This window comes from Gopherus evgoodei, chromosome 6 (genome assembly GCF_007399415.2).
Source record: "Gopherus evgoodei ecotype Sinaloan lineage chromosome 6, rGopEvg1_v1.p, whole genome shotgun sequence".
Classification (NCBI taxonomy): Eukaryota; Metazoa; Chordata; order Testudines; family Testudinidae; genus Gopherus; species Gopherus evgoodei.
This window is the reverse complement of record NC_044327.1, coordinates 100,029,839-100,042,794: the sequence shown is the minus strand read 5'-3', so window position 1 is coordinate 100,042,794 and position 12,956 is coordinate 100,029,839.

Genomic DNA, 12,956 nt, shown 5'->3' with positions numbered 1-12,956 from the left:
GGCATGTGCCTGGTTCATGGTCTCTCTACCACCCCAACGGCAGGGCTAGCAGCAGTATAGGATTAATAAATCTGCCTCTTGCTGTGCCTCTGCACCCTCAGCCCTGGCATAATTCCCCATATGAAGGTTATGAACTTAGGCTTTGACTGCACTTGCAGATGTAAAGCACCAGGTGTTAAACCAGCCCTTGGAGACAGCAGCAAGGAAAGCGCTGCCATATGTTCACACTATCAGCTGCAAGCACAGTGACGTGGCCACATTAGCAGCTCTTGCAATGCCACAGAGAGCAGTGCATTGTGGTAGCTATCCCAGTGTGCAAGTGGCTGCAGCGTGCTTTTCAAATGGGGGCGGAATGTGACAGGAAGTGTGTTGTGTGTATGTGGAGGAAGAGGCCGTGTGTTTTGGGGGGCAGAGAGTGTGTCAGCATGCTGTCTTGTAAGATCAGACAGCGGCAAGGGGAAGGGGGAAACCCTGACATCAGTCCCCACCCCCTGCCTCTTTCTCTCTCACACACAAACGCCTGCCTCTGCAGCAGGAGCGTTCCATAGTAATGGTTTGCTTTGTTTCCCAGAGCAGATAAGCATGCAGGCTCTCAGAAATGTAGCTTTGAAAGGTGATATCCACATGCCTGCAGCAGAGTTCAAAACAATGACTAGAGTGGCCACTTGACTTCAAGGGATTATGGGACATTTCCAGAGGCCAATCATAGCGCAGTAATGCAACACGTCATCCACAATGACACCCTGGCGTTTCAGCCAGGGAGCAGCAAGCTCTACGCTTCTTGTTGAGGGGTACTCCAGCTGTGGAGTCCAGGCGCTCTAAGTGCCTTGCCAGTGTGGACACCTCAGGAGTTAGGGTACCTAGGGCTGATTTAATGTGCTCTAATTTGCAAGTGTAGCCAAGGCCTTAGCCTTTGTGCATGGGTCGTATTTAATACTTGAAGAATCGCATGGAATTCGCAAGCAAGAATATAGAGAAAATGTTGGTCAAACTTTGGGCTGGCTGATCTTTCCAGTATCTCTTTTTAAAAAGTCTGAATTTTGCTATAGTTGCTCTTAGACCTTATGGAGCCTCATGTCTCCTTCATGTTGTGGCCTAGCATCCTGCAAAATTTCCATCTGATAACTAAAGCCACATGTGAAAATAACTTTTTACTGCACTCCTGCAATTTTACAATAGAGCAATATTCAAGTTTAGTTAAAAGTAAATTGCTTCTTATGTCAAATTTCAGATCTGAAACCATTTTTTTAAGCCAAGGTTCTAATCTAACCCCATTAAAAATTGGTTTTAATAATGGAAACACTGACCTAATCTTAAGGCAAAGCACACTGCTGTGCTGTGCTATATTTGGAAATGTGGAAAAATGTGTTTTGACAGTTTTATTTAAACACTGGAATGATACATACAGTGTTCCACCAGAAAATAATTTAGTTAAAAAAAAAATAAACATAAGGCTAAACTCTGCTCTAAAATACACGTAAGCCTGGAGTAATTCTACTGAAATCAATGGAGTTACTCCAGACTTAAACCAGTACAATGGAGAGCAGAATTTGCCATCTATTGTATATCTAGTAAATGCTTTTAAATCTTAAATGTCTTTCAAAGAGCAGTTTTGATCTTGATATGATATGGGGAAAATGTTAGCTGCATAATTACCATGATTGTATACACGTAGTTCTAGCTAGTCACTTGTGCACACTGTTATCTAAGTTGCACATGGAATTTCTGTAATTGTTCGTTGTTTTCTCACGCAACGATCTGCCTATTTTTGTCTACAAAAAATCAAACTGTGTTTACGCAATAGGGACACTATTCACTTGCACCATATGTCCCAAGGTTTTCAGAATTAGCAACCTAAAATTAGGCTTCTCAAATCCACATTTAAAGTTAATTGGAATTATTGGGTGCTCAGCACTTTTGAAAAGTGGGGCAGTTACTTAGTGACTAGGAATGGACATTATGTCTACAACTGCACCTTTTCTGGGTGGGGAGGGTCCCAACAGTGTGGGTACCATTGGCCAACAAAATTCTGTCTCATCTACTTTTCTGGGGACATTTCCTTTACCCAGGGGGTTCCACTACCCCACCCTTGGGTGCATAGGTGCTGGAACAATTTTTATAGTAGGGATTGCTGAAAGCCATTGAACAAAACTGTAAACCCTGTATATGATTGTCAAGGTTCCTTTCCTACTCTGAACTTTAGGGTACAGATGTGGGGACCTGCATGGACACTTCTTCTAAGCTTAATTACCAGCTTAGATCTGGTATCGCTGCCACCACTCACAAGCACTACTTTTCTTCCCTGGGTAGCCTTGAGAGACTTCGCCAATTTCCTGGTGAACACAGATCCAAACCCCTTGGATCTTAAAACAAGGAGAAATTAACCATCCTCCCTCCTTTCTTCCACCAACTCCTGGTGGATCCAGATCCAACCCCCTTGAATCTAAAAAACAAGGAAAAAATCAATCCGGTATTAAGAAAAAGGCTTTTAATTAAAGAAAAGAAAGGTAAAAGAAAAGCCTCTGGGAGAGATTAGCATACCAGGTACTCTCACAGACAACAGATTCCAAACACAGAGGATGTTCCCCTGGTCAAAAACTTAATACACACAAGAATACCCAAATTTGATAATGCCCTTAATGGTACCAAGACAAGTTACAAAGAAAATAAACATAAACCTATTTATCCCTTTCTAAAACTTACTACTCTGATAAGAGGCTGGTTCCTTGATCTTTTTCACTCCGGCTGAAACTGAAACTCTGACTAAACAAAGGAAAACTTCCCTCCTTCCTTTTGAAACGTCTTGTTTCCCCATTGGTTCCTCTGGTCAGGTGTCGGCTAGGCTAGGTGAACTTCTTAACCCTTTACAGGTAAAAGAGGCATTAACCCTTAACTATCTGTTTATGGCAATGATGGAAACCACTTCAAGCCAGGGGTGCTGCCACACCCCCAATACCCCTAGTTCCAGCACCTATGCTTAGGTACTCCTCCGCCTGAAGCCATTGGAGCTTCTTAAGGGGAGACAGAGGCTGGTAAATAAACCTATCACTGGCTGTGCCGTCTACACATCCAGTGGTGAATCCCAGAAGAGGGATCAGCCAGACACAGAATGCATTGCAGAAAAGAGAAATCAAGCTCGCCTAATTCTACTTCAACAACAAAGCAAGCTCAGAATTCTCAAGTTTAAAGAGGCTAAGGCTGCAGTTCAGAAAGTCATCAGAGAATGTGCCCAGAAGTATTGGCAAGACTTGTGCAAAAAGATTCAGCTCTGCTTTGAAAGAGGGAACCTTTGTGGTACCTATAATGGAATTAAAGAGGGACTTGGTCAACCTTGTAAAATGACTACAAACCAGAAAGCGAAAGGTGGTACCATATTGACTGACAGATAAGAACAACTTGACCAATGGACTGAGCATTACAAAGTGCTCTACTCAAAGGATGCCATTATCTGTGATACTGCCTTAGCTGCCATTTCCCAACTTCCAGCAATGCAGGAACTGGACCGAACACCAACTCTTGAAGATATAGAGAAGGCTGTCAAAGAGGTTGTGCTTGGGAAACAGCAGGTAATGATCAGGTACCTTCCTAAAGGCAGTGGGGAGGAAGCTTGCAAGTGACATCTGTGTTAACCTCTCTGTGTCTGTTGGGAAGAAAGCCATATACCCAAGGATCTGATAGATACAAAATTACTCTCTATATAAAAATAAAGGGGACAGAGCAGACTGCAACAACTATCGATGGTTATCTTTGCTCAGTGTGGCAAGGGAAAGCTGAAAGGACTCCAAGTCCTTGCTAAAAGAGTCTATCCTGAGAGACAATGTGGGTTCAGACCTGGACGCTCCATGGCTGACATGTCCTTCACCTTGTGTTTGTTGCAAGGAAAAAGCTGTAAACAACAGGCACCTCTCTCTATAGCGTTCGTTGACACTACAAAAGGCCTTTGACATGGTTAGCAGGAATGGCATCTATAAGATCCTGCTGAAAATTGGCTGTCCATAAAAAGTGCTCCCCCTGTTCAAAGAGTTCCATGAGGGAGTGAAGGCAACCATCCAGTATGAAAATGAAACATCATTTGAGTTTAGTATTGATTTGGGTATGAAGCAAGGCTGCATCTTAGTGCCCACCGGCTTTGGCATCTTCTCCTTTATTCTTCTAAAGCACACCTTTGGAAATGGTCAGTCTGGCGTACTAATTGAATCAAGGATGGATAGATGCTTGTTTAACATCAGACTATTCCAGAGCAGAAGGCATGTCACCCAGCTTACGATTCAGGATCTGCTTCTTGCAGATGACCCTGCATTCATCTCTAATTCACCCGATGAATTACAGGCCATGATAAACACGTTATCTTGATGCATGCACCAAGTTTGGCATGGTAATCAGTATCAAGAAAACAGTTGTCATGTCACAAGGTATCAACATTGCACCTAAAATCTATGTCACTAATGAAGCTCTGGACAATGTGGATTGCTTCTGCTATCTTGACTCACTTGGGAATCATAACTCAGGGGCAAAAGGCTGTTGCATATTCCTCTCCACATTGAGATGGAGAGGATTTTATGAGCTTATGCAGCTCAAGACTATATAATTTTGGGTTTATACTCCAGAGGGGGTTCATGCCTGAGGAGCTAGGAGTAGCCTTTCCATGCAGGGGCTAGTCAGAAAGGCTGCTTGTAACTGCAGTTGGGTGCGTCCCTACCTGTATGTATGGTGGTGAAAGTGCAGACTGGAGTGCTTTGTAGCTTGTCACCGCAATACAGTGTGAAAGGGAGTCCAGGCTGATGGGTCAGGGGGCTCAGTGGTACCCCAGTTCCAGGTGGCACCCTGGGGGGAACCCATCACACAACACATCACCAGTAATGAGATCCGTCAGAGAACTGGCCTACAAGCTATGCAGACTAGGCTAGACATTTGTAGGCTTTGCTGGTTGAGACATGTGGAGTACATGTCTCATGATCGTCTGCCTAAGGCTGTGCTCTGTGGCCAACTTAAGAACTGCCCATGATGCAGAGGAAGGCCAAAGCTCCAATACAGCGAAAAGATTAAGCAAAATCTCAAGAAATTCATCATTCCTACTGACAACTGGGAAAATCCTGCCCACATTCGCTCAATTTGGAGAAGCTGGATTAAGACCAGTGCAGTTGCTGCAAAGAGACAGAGTCCAGGCTGAGGCCTGCAGGTGATCCAGGAAGCAGAGTGTGCTTCAACCTCCATCTGGTAAGTGGACCCGTGGCCACTGTGGGAAAGCTTGCTTCTCGCACATCAGGCTCTCTCCCATACCATTGCTAAGCACCACTGATGGACTGACTTTGTCGTGTCCCCTTGCATCTGTCAAGATGTTGGACGGCCAACTGGAGGAATGGATAGAAGCCTAAAGTTGGGTTCGTTTTTGAAAAATCTTGATCCTGGTGAATTGTTCAGAGTGAAGATAATTATGGATATAGTTCATTGCACAGATGTACAAGCAGACAATTTTGGAAATGCACTATCCCATCTGTAATTCCGTTCCTGAATGTGTCTTGTATATATTGCCAAAGGTGTGACAAGCACCTTCCAAAAGCACATGGATATGAGATATCTTTGTCAGTGTTATGATCCGTCTCTCTTGAAAGGGGATGGAGTGGCAGTGATGCAGAGAGATGCATGATCACAGACAATGCAGAAGAGAAGGCTCTGACATCAGACAGAATTGTGTAGAGGGATTGGGCTTTGCCTATTTCAACATCAGGGGGTGGGAAGTAAAGGTAGGATTAACCAAGTCCAAGGAGTGATTTAAAAAAAAGGGTAGTTTGGAACTTGCTCCTAATTTGAGCAGTGAGTTGCTTGAGAATAGGGGTGACCTTCAGGCTTTGACACCTGTCTCGCGTTTCACCTTATCTTTCCAGGAGTTGTACTGCACGTAGGGCTGCAAGAACTGATTTTTTTTTTGCCACCTGCAGTGCCAGCCTCCCACTGCTAGAGTTCACTTTCCTGCTACTCTGCAGACCATCTGTTTCTGCTTCTGCTCCATAACCTCCCTCATCTCCTGAATTGTCTCATCTCCTGTTTTGGGGAAACACCAGGGACCTGCCTCTCTTTCCCTGTTATAAGATGTTTATTCATATTTCACTGAAATTCATCCTGTTCTATTGAAGAGGTTTCCCAGACACCTTGAAATTTCCATGACCCTCCGCTTGCTGGGTCTGTATGCTGAGAACCAGCTGCACAAGCTGAATACCTTCAGAGCTCCTGCTGCTCTCCTTAAATTTCACCATGGAAATTAAATGCTGTGTTAAGGTTAAGAGATCAAACACTCCAAAGGCACGATGAGGACCAGGAGCTAATGCAGGAAAGAAATTCAGAGCACAGACCTGGAAAGACTTTGGGTAAGGAGAAAGGAAGAAAAGGAGGGCAGACAGACACAGAGAGGGGAACCACCTTCTCCTGACTTAAGTCAACTATGTTCCTGCAGTGCTGAGCCAACCTTTGAGTGCAGGGCCGGTGCAAGGAAGTTTCGCCTAGAGCGTGAAACTTCCACCTTGCGCCATCCCGCCACCCAGCTAACCCCGCCCCCCCACGGCAGCTAACCCAGCCACCCACCCAGGGAACCCCCACCCGGGGAGCCTGCCCCAGTTCACCTTGGCTCTGCTGAGCACGCCAGCTTCGCTCCAATTCTTCCCCCTCCCTGACTTGCGGCGCTGATTTGGAGGAAACTTAGAGCGGGGCTGTGTGCTCAGGGGAGGAGGCAGAGTGGAGGTGATCTGGAGCAGGGAGCAGTTCCTCTGTGTGCCCACCCCCATTACTGTGGGCAGCCCTCCCCGCGCCCCACACCTCCACCCCACCTCCTCACCTGAGTGGCACCCTAGGCGGCCACCTAGTTTGCCTAAGTGGTTGCACTGGTCATGTTTGAGTGCCTTAACTTTTATAGGGCAAATGTTTCAGGAGAACATAGATTGGACTATAAAGACCAAAATGCACAAAACGGGCCACATTATATCCCTGGTGTTACTCTATTGATTTCACTACTGAGACATTTGCCTCCGTATAGTTTTTTAATGTATGAACATTCACTGATGGTTTGACCTGATAGCTTGATTTTCTGATTTAAATGAGAACATTGGTGGGGAAGGGGAATGACACAAATGCAATGTGATGGAAGAGAATTTGTAGCAATTGTAACTCAGCCAGATTGCACATTTAAGGCAAGATGTGTGGAAACTGTGTGAAATATAACATCACATGTACAATAACATAAAGGGACATCACATCCTTCACTTGCTCAGGGAGCCACAACTTTGATTCTTTCTGTGCATTGAAATTCATAGCCATTAGCATAGGTTTTGGGGCAAAGGGTCTTTGTTCTGGAGTCATTACAATGTAAAGCTTTCTCACTGATGTTTACTTTTGCTCAGCCATGTTTACTTTTCTCTCATTTCTCTGTTTCTGTCTCTATCCAGCTGGTGCCTTTTTTCTAACTTTTCCCTGCTTCAACTATAAATTACCACCAAACACTGTGCAAAATGTGCATAGGCATTCCTTTACCCCTGTGGCAGTCTCGTCTGGTGGGCTGAATACAAGAGTGAGCTCATGGGACTTGTTCTGATCCCACCTCTGACACTGACTATCTGTGCCTTTCGGCAAGCTCTTTAACCTCTGAATCTCAGGCTCCATATCTGTCCAATGTGGAAATAATACTGACCTCACAACAGGGCTTGTGAGACTCACTTAATGCTTAAAAATTCTACTACAGAAGTTTTAACATTCAGCGGCACGCACCTAGGGTTTTCTGGTGGTTCCCTAGATTCCAGCTTAGTTGGGGACGTCTTGTCAAAGTTTTCTAAATATTGGTGAGTATGCCTGGTATCTAGCACTAGTAGCTGGGCTCCACAGCAGCAGCAGACACCTGGGCATAATATGAAGATCCCTCACCATCTATTTTCATAGTCAGTTTAATGTTGGAGTGTGTTACGAATCATCTTGCTGGCTTGCTGAAATTCACTGGCCTGCCGCTGTGCAGGTCGGTGTGATTTTTCATGAGCAAGAGTAATTGTTTTGTAGTGGGAGCAAAACATTGTTATGCCAGCTCCCCAGTATTAGAGCTGATTGAAAATTCCGCCAAATGAGTTTTCAACAGAAAACTGAGTTTTAGATGAAGCAAAAATTTTCATGAAAAATGTCTGATTTCCATGGAAAATTAAATTTTCTTTGGAAAAGGAAAGACTTTTAGTTGAATGAAAAACCAAACAAAAAAAGAAAAATGAAAAAATTGGCTGAGACAAAAGACTTCTTTTTTTCTTTCCAATAATCACAATTTTTCATGGAAAATTTTGACCACAGAAAAAAAATTTCTTTTTAACCACTCTACCCCAACACATAGCATGGTCAACCTTGGCAGGAGATGCCTTTTGGAATTTACAGCTGAAAGGCACAGCCAAGTCATAACTACATTTAAGTTTAATTAGCATGATATTAAATGCTATTATTGTTGTAAGTCTCTCTAGATCAGACAGAAATTAATCTAAAGGACACTACTCTACATTGATTGGTCTATGAGTAAAGAAGCATGTGTATGCATATGATGTCAGAAAGTGGTTTCTTTTTACTATATTGGAGCCCTCCATGTGGAAAAACACAGAGAGAGGCAGACTGTCAGCTTGACTCTCAACTGCCCTGCATCCGTATGGTCACTTACACTGTTGCAAAGTGAATGTAAAATGCTACTATACTGGAGTGGTAGCATTTTGTAGACACTTGCTGTGCAGACTACACAAGGTACAGGGCAATGGAGAGTCCAGCTCTGTGACTGCATCAATTGTAGCCCACTGGAAAGCTAGTGCAGACTGTCCCCAGAGATGAGTTCCTGGGTGTGTTCTGTCATTATCCTCAGAAGAAAACCTTAGGCTTTGGAATTCATTCCCTCTGATGATTCACCACAGCTGGACTTTGATGACCTTTAGTACCTGATGCAATATGCAGCTGTTCAGCCTGGCATTTTAGTAACAGTCGAGGTTTCTCGGTGGTAGGTGATGGAGGAGTATGTATAGGGTAGGAAGTCATCCTGTTTATTGGTTAGATTATTTAGCCAATTTACGGTATTTGATTGTTTTAAATTTTGTATATTCCCTGACACAGAGGTGGATTGTGGATAACAATGGTAATAGAGATGGAGGGCTTGGTGGCAGCTGGAGAAAGAGAGGAGAGTGGTCACTTGGCTCCTGGAATAGGGAACATGCCCCAAACATGGGGGTCTTGAGAAGGTTCATGTGAGGAGAGTGATGAATTCACTTGAGAGTGAGTGACAAATACAGAAGTGGAATTTATGACTAAATAGAGCATCAGGCATGAGGAAATGAACAGCAATGCAGGTTGGGACAATGAATGCTGTGCAGAGCTGGAAGGGTGATGTTACCTGGTGTTCCTTTAACCCAAAGCTCTCAGTAACTTTTACCGTGTGCGAGGTGGTATCAGGAAACAAATCAAGGGGGACACTGCCATCTGACTGATAGGTGGCTGGCACAAACAGAACAACACAAGTGCTTTTACTTAAAGCTAAACTTTACTTAGTCTCAAGCACTTACACATGTTCGCAACAGGTTAGTGAAACACCCCCAAACCTCAATAATTACCGAAGCTGAGCGTGGCTTTTGAGTGGCACCATGACAGGCTTCAGCTAGCCAGGCTTCCGTCTGCAGGTGGGGACCCGAAGATGCCTCCAGAGGCAGCGTCTCTGAAAAGCCCCTCCTGAGAAGTCCAATTACCTCAAACCTTCCCCCCTTATTTATACATCAGTAATACAATGACATATTCCTTAAAGAAAACTTGCTAAGCAAGCAGAGTTAAAAGGTTAGACACCTTATGATTGTCAATTAACCAAAGATATTTTCTTTTTTTTTTAAAGTGTTCATGCCTTTGGGCCCTGACAAATATTTCCGGAGGCCACATATAAACAGACTTCTTGTTTTTTTTAAAAATATATGTATCAGCAATTTTAACACTCTTAGCATGAAGGGCACGGGGTCAAGCTGCCCTGTCTGTGGCACCTGAAACCCCCTCCCCTCCTGTCTGGTTACACTGAGGCCGCTGCATGACCAATTTATGACCTGCTGACTTAGCTATTTTAGCAGTAAGCAAGAATGGTTCAGTATGGCCTGCTAACTTGACTACTGTTAGCAACACACAATAGTGGTTTAAGCACTTTACTGGTTTGCCAAAATCTCCATGAACAGTAAGGGTCTTGCACTCAGCTGAAGTTCATTGCACATACACTCTGATTTGTTAATGTTGCTATGGGCCTAGGTATTGACTTCTGTGAAGAAAATGCGCTGATTTGTTTTGTGACGGCTCAGTCAGTTGTGTGCTGTGCTTTTTCTCATTGTGCATATTCTAAATACCATACACCTGAAAACCAGTGAAAACAAATGGGTTTGATTGCATACTTGCGTGTGTTTCCCTCCTCTTTAAAGAATAACTGTTGTTAGATAGCTGAGAAACCAAAATATGAATGATAAAGTTAGTCAAGTACATCCTGTCATCAGCACGCTCCTTCTCTCAGGAAGGTGTCTCTTCATTCAAGTTGGGAAAAGAGTGAAAAATACAACCTCCTTTCATCACTCCTTGATGTCTCACTGTGAGACTGAAATTCATCCTACTTTTGCAAGCCTATGCTAAGCCATCAGCCCTACACATGTCCTTGGGATTAGCTTTCAGTGACATCTTAATGGTGGAGAAACCCTTTGCACTTGGGTGACTTTCATCCTAGTTGAAGGAAGAAGCTCAAGGTTTTAATCCAGCTCTCCCTTTGATTTGGCAACATATTTTTGTGGTTAAAACAGTAAGTTTTATTCTCAGTTTTCCTTCTAGTCAGGAAAAACTTGATTTAATCACTTGGGTCAGCACATGGGTCACATCACCAGACTTCAAGAGGATTTATAATTAATCATGTACAGAGCAAGCATCATTTTCCCTTCAGGTCACATTTTGCTTTGATCTTGACATGTTTTCTATTTCAGACAGTATCATTTACATAATGAACAAATGGCAGATTCATCTTTTGATGTGGATCTATGTTGTTTATCTGGTTTCTCAGTTTCCTAGATCTGTCTTTCCCACCCCATCTCACCCTGAGGCTTTGGCATGTTCTATACCTAAAACTGAGGTTGACCTAGCTGCATCATTGAAGTCTGTGAAAAGTTCTATGCCCTGAGCACTGTAGTTAGGTCAACCTAACCCCCAGTGGAGATGTGGCTAGGTTGATGAAGGAGTATTCCATTGACTTTTTGGAGAGGTGGGTTAATGACATCAACTGAAAAAAATCCTTCCATGGATGTAGGGAACATCTATGCCTTGGTGCTACAGTGGAGTAGCTGTGGCTGTAGTGTAGATGTACCTTTTGTCTTCACCAATTAAAGGTGGGTTTTTTTAACTGCAGGATATAACTAATGCATGTTAGCTATCTCACTCTAAAAATGTAGTGGAGACAAGGCACTGTAGTTTTACCATGAGATTAACTAAGAAAAGGCCGACCAGAGGCAGGAGGATTAGTGCTGCAGAGCCCACTAAGTTACCTCATGGTAAAAACTACGAGTGCCTTGTTTCCATTTAAGATTTTACAGAAGTAACTATCATCCATTAATTATCTCACTGTAAAAAATCCACTTTTTTGTCACTGAAGACAAACCAATAGCTCACATAAAGTATTACTGTAGAAATTATTGTTCCAGACTAGAACAAATCTCCAACTGTAAATCCATCTTAAATATGATTGAAAACTGCAAAGGAAGCTAGTTTTTCTTGCTGCCTTTTTTCCTTTTCTGCAATGTTCAGGAAAGTTACACTTTTCTCTTTACAGTGGCCTAATTCATGCCTTCTTACACAATTGCTATTTCTCTTTTCCTGGGCAGATTTTTCCTATCTATCGACAGTTTGTGGGGTGATATATAGCAAGCTTCAGAATAAAGCACTAATGACAACTGGCTTCTGGTAAACTGGGGTCTGGTCTACACTATGCATTTAAACCAAATTTAGCAGCGTTAAACCGATTTAACCCTGCACCCATCCACACAATGAGGCCCTTTATATCGATAGAAAGGGCTCTTTAAACAGGTTTCTTTACTCCTCCCCTATGAGAGGAGTAGTGCTGAAATCGGTATTGCCACGTCGGATTAGGGTTAGTGTGGCCGCAAATCGACGGTATTGGCCTCTGGGCGGTATCCCAGAGTGCACCATTGTGACCACTATGGAAAGCAATCTGAACTTGGATGCACTGGCCAGGTAGACAGGAAAAGCCCTGCGAACTTCTGAATTTCATTTCCTGTTTGCCCAGTGTAGAGCTCTGATCAGCACGGGTAGTGATGCAGTCCCAAATCCAAAAAGACCTCCAGCATGGATCATACGGGAGATACTGGATCTGATCGCTGTACGAGGAGACAAATCTGTTCTATCAGAGCTCCATTACAGAAGACAAAATGACAAAGCATTTGAAAAAAATCTCCAGGCTATGATAGAAAGAGGTCACAGCAGGGACTCAGCATGGTGCTGCGTGACAAACATAACAGAAAGCCAAAGAATCAAATGGATGCTCATGGAGGGAAAGAGGGGGGGACTGAGGACTCCAGCTATCCCACAGTCTCCAAAAAGTATTTGCATTCTTGGCTGAGCTCCCAATGCCTGTAGGGTCAAAAACATTGTCCGAGATGGTTCAGGGTATATCTCGTCAATTTACCACCTCCCCCCTGTGAAAGAAAAAGGAAAAAAATCTTTTCTTGTCATTTTTCAATGTCAATGTATGTCTACTGCATGCTGCTGGAAGACGCGGTGCTGCGGCGCTGAACAGCAGCATCCCCTCCCCTTCTTCTCCTGATGGCAGATGGTACAAAATGGTGGAAAACCATCATCCTCCCGTGAGTGCTCCTGGCTGGCCTCAGTAAAAATGGGAATGACTCCCAGTCATTCCCGGCAGATGGTACAGAACAGCTGGT